This window comes from Ochotona curzoniae, unplaced genomic scaffold, assembly GCF_017591425.1.
Source record: "Ochotona curzoniae isolate NIBS_2020 unplaced genomic scaffold, NIBS_Ocur_1.0 scaffold_4953, whole genome shotgun sequence".
NCBI lineage: Eukaryota > Metazoa > Chordata > Mammalia > Lagomorpha > Ochotonidae > Ochotona > Ochotona curzoniae.
Window position 1 is genome coordinate 825,971 of NW_024467127.1, and position 4,801 is coordinate 830,771.

General features: G+C 40.8%; 1 pseudogene; it reads right to left on the minus strand.

Annotated features, from left to right (window-relative positions):
* Positions 1-676: 676 nt before the first annotated feature.
* Positions 677-776, minus strand: LOC121150361 (annotated as a pseudogene).
* Positions 777-4,801: the final 4,025 nt, after the last annotated feature.

A 4,801-nucleotide genomic window follows, 5' to 3' on the forward strand; every position in this document is an offset into this window, starting at 1 on the left:
ACTCAATTTCTCAAATCCTTTCCTTTCAATACTCTTCCTGCCTCATGTAAGTAACACTTCATAATGCCCACAAAATAAATATTTCATTCCGTACTTCATTTCAAAATTTAAGCACCACTTCCTATATAGACATATACTCTATCTGGAATTGGTTATTTGCCATAGTTTTTGGGTGGCTTAATCCTCATTTTTCTGTATCTATAGCCAACTTTCACAATCCTTTGAAAAAGTATCACTTTCAATAACTATTTTACTTATAATGCCAATTCAGTAGTGTCACACCTTTGTCCTGGACAGATCCATTCAAGATCACCAGGAGAGCCCTGAAATCACATACAGTATCAAACTCTACAAACACTAGGTTTGTTCTAAACGTATGGATATATCACTATAATATAAAATTAAGCAATATGTGCAGAGTGATCAGCAACAATAACCAAAAATACCGCACGTTACAGGAACGTGATCGATGCCCGTTGTAAGCAACAGGTGAACGTTATAGTTTTAAAGTCGTGGTTGATCATGGCTAGCTAAAACCTTGTAAAGTGAAATTCTAAGGAGGATTTCCAGTCCTACTACAATTCCATATCAGTTTCTCACAGAACAATGATGCTGATTTTGAACTCTAGTCCTACATTGTGACTTTGTCCCAGTATCTGTTGAAAATGACTAACTGCTGTAACTTTTATTTCTTCCTTTGATGTACATCTTCCTTTTTATGGGACCATGCTAATCTCTGTATCATTCCAATATTAGCATATTTACTGCTGAAGTGAGAATCTTCTGCATGCATCTGAACAATACCAAACCATGTAAATAAATATTCACGTGAACTTCAGGATTAACATACCAAGTTCTGCAATCAATTCCATTGGTTCTGGATTAAAACTGCCTGAAGTTCTTGGAGCATCTGGGAGAAAATTACTTTTATAGTTTTGCTTCTCTAGTTTATGGCCTATGGCACATTCATTCAGGACATTTTTCCTTTCTTTGAAACAATCCGTGATTTTTCTCAGCCAATATCTGGCTACTCCTTCGCTAAATTTGCTTCAGGTTGCTCTACTGATAGAGGGTCAGTAAAATATGCCTAAATTGATAAACATTTGGAGTCAGAGCTGTGAGTGTAAGCATATTTTGATCTCACAGATCAAGTATTCCATTATCTACTCTTACCAACATGTTTGTTTGATTGCTGAGGTGTGTGTATTACATTTCAAAGTTCCTTTAAAGGTTGTATAAAACTCCTATTGCCTTTTTTCGCATGTGCTTTTATTTTAATAATTTATAACTTTCCATGTAGAAATTGAAATATATATTCAGTCAGTCCTATCCTTTTTTGCTTCTCTGTGTACTTTTTAGTGATTTTGGCTGATTCGTTACCATAGTAACTAAAGATGGAGACAGAAGTTGAAGTGGTGAGCGTACATAAACTTCTGTAGTTCTCTTAAGTCAATGAATTAAGAAAAAAAGAGGGGGGACTCATGACCTACTTTAAAGATTTATTTTTATTTTTTTTTAGAAATGCAGATTTATCAAGAGAAGGAGATACAGCTGATTCACCCCCCAAGTGGCTGCAACAGCCATTGTTGAGCCCATCCAAAGTCAGGAAACAGGAGGCTCCTCTGGGTCTCCCGGTTGGGTGCAGGGTCCCAAGGCTTTGATTTTCCAGGCCATAATCAGGAAGTTGAATGGGAACTGGATTAACTGGGATTTTCGAGTCACTGCCTATATAAAGAACCCGGTTTATGCAATGTGAGGATTTAGCCACTGAGCCATCACATTAGGCTGCAGGTTCCACTTTTGAAATCATGTTTAATTTTCATCTTCCCAAGCATTGCTAACTCTCCTCTGCTCCGATAGGAAAGCAGGGGAGGAGCGGAAAGAGGGAGACTCTGCTGGTATCACGAAGATGGCTTCACTACAGAGCACCTGGCTGTGGAGGCCGTGGCAGCCGACATGGATGGCTGCACCAAGCCTGCTGCCGAGCTGCAGGCCTGGCTGGCCAATTACCTCCCTGCCAAACTGCATACTTTCCTCCCTCTCAAGAGGAAAACAGTGTCTCCAGGCTCACCGCGGGGCTTTCTGGGTCGGGGAGAGGGGCTCCATAGGCCCAAGCATACCATTTTACTAGGAGGGTAATTGTACCCACTCACCACCCCCCCAACAAATATGGGGGATGCCAGAGCAACAGACACGGAGCCCCTCCCCACTAGCACAGCTTGCTGCACCTTCTTCCCCTCCCAGCTAGCCTGACGGGTACCTGCTCCTGGCAATCTCAATGAAACTCAACTTGGGTCTGGAAAAAAAAATCTCTCTTTCTCTAACAAATAAATAAATCTTTTTTTAAAAAAATATTTTTAATTACATTTCATTTTATGACACAGTTTCATAGGCTCTGGGATTCCCCCAACCCTCCCCATGCCCTTCCCCCATGCTGCATTCCTCCACATTGTTGCAGTATTACAGCTCAAATCCAGTCATGATTCCTTCATTGCAAGCATGTACTATGCATGCAGTCTAGCGCCTTATTTTCCAGATAAATTCAACAGTTTCTTGGGGAGACCATCTCTGGTCCAAAAGCAGAGCTGGCAGAATATCATCCCCTCCAATGAAAAGCCACAACCTAACATCAACAATAGTTTACAACATTATGGGGTTAATTGACATGGTATTGAGTGTCCAATATGTTAGAAAATACAAGTTCTTAACCACATCCTGTGACTACTTCATTGAGATTTTAATTTTAGTTTATACACAACTGGCTGCTATACACCTTAAAATGCCTATGGGGCACTATTATGTTGTCTTGTGACTATTTTCATTTTTATATTTAGCAGCTTATACTGTTGAAGCATAATATTTACTGAACATGGTGAATTTTAGGATAGTCAAAACTGACTTATTACTCTAACAAGGCATATGTCAATAGTTGAGGTGCAGAACAGTTTTAGGAGGGGTGTGCAGAGAAATCCTCAATACCTTAGTGACGAGTGACTAATCTTTGTGTCCTACCTAGTAAGATATATGAGAGTGCAGACTGTTTCCTGTCTGGTTCTAAGCTTTCCTAGTTGTTCTTTGTCTATCTAATCTGTTTTTTTTTTTTTTTTTTTTTGCGGGGGGGGGGGGGGGTGGGCGCTCCGGAGCGACCTTGATGGTCATTGCAAGAGAGGGTGGGGATCCACAGTTGGAACTAAGTAAGGACCAGATAAAGCTCCTCTTCTCATTCCTGGAGGAAGTTTACTGTTCTTCTGTTTCTGAGGACCACTCAGGGCTCCTGGCTGTTGTTCTGATGACATTAGATCCTATGAAAAAGGATTTGGGCTTCTTCCATCCCATGTGGGTGATCCGAACGGGAGTGAATGACCCCAGAGTTCTCGGCTTCCAAAGGCACTCCAATTCCCCATGGCCTCCTTGGCAGTTGGGATATAGACCTTGCTCCCCATACTGATAGTCCTTGGTGAGGATCCAAGAGTCTTCAGAGCTGGGATACAAACCTCCTCCTGTCCTGCTGCTCCACTCTGGATTTCCCCCCTACTTTGTGCATATGACCTCCTATTAAGAGGTTGTCAGGATCGCTCTTGAAACCCCTTTATGTCTTTGTAATTTTACTACTGTCTAATGCTGGTTCAAGTCTGTTTTCTATAAGTTACCTGTTATGTTTTTGATAAGTTATACTTAATGTCATCCTCACACATTCTAAGGAGGTGGAGGGTTTCTCTGCTCACCTGCCCCATTACAGAACAGCATAGGGTCTTAAAATTATTTTAGGTTTTTCAATTCTTTGATGTAGATCATAAGCAGTCTGACTCACGTTGATTGTTGGTTCATTGGTTACATCACAATATCTTACTGCATGTGATACAGGCTGTTTGAGGTTGAAATAATATTCTAATTTACAAGTACCGGTTTTCAGGTTGACAACATTTCATCTTAAATTAAGGCAAACATGTGGTATCTAACCTTTGGGGATTGGCTCATTTCGCTTAGCATAATGCTTTCCAATTGGGCCAATTTGGCCACAAAGAGCTGCATTTTTTTTTTAATAGCTGAGTAGAATTCCATGGAGTAGATGAGCCATAGCTTTCTTATCCAGTCTTCTGCTGATCGGCATTTCGGTTGCTTCCAAGTTTTTGCAACTATTGATTGTGCTGCTATGAACATGGGGGTGCATGTTGGTTTCCCGTGTAACAGGTGTTTTGGATATATTCCTAGGAGTGATATTGCTGGATCATATGGTATGCAGATTTTCAGTTGTTTGAGTGTTTTCCAGACTGATTTCCATAGAGGCTGTACCAACCTGCAGCTCCACCAGCAGTGGAGAAGGGTTCCCTTTTCCCCGCATCCTCACCAGCAAGCGTCGTTGGTGTTCTTGTTTGTGTGGGCCAATCTAACTGGTGTTAGGTGGTACCTCATTGATGTCTTAATTTGGATTTCCCTTATTGCCAGGGAACTTGAGCATTTTTTCATATGTTTGATTGCCATTTGGGTTTGTTCCTTTGTGAAATGTCTGCCCTTTTCCGTGCCCATTTTTTGAGTTGAGATATTTGTACATTCTGGAGATTAGCTCCCATCCTCTATGTAGTGTACAAAGATCTTATCCCATCCTGTGGGTTGCTTTTTTACTCTGTTGATTGTTTCTCTTGCCGTACAGGAGCTTTTTAGTTTGATGTAGTCCTATTTGTTTATTTTGTTCTTGATTGCTATTGCTTTTGGTATTCTTTTTAGGAAGTCAGGGTCTTAAAAAAGGAACAAAAGGGAAAGGAAAGGAACAGGAAAAGGGAAAGAAAAAACAAGGAAAGGG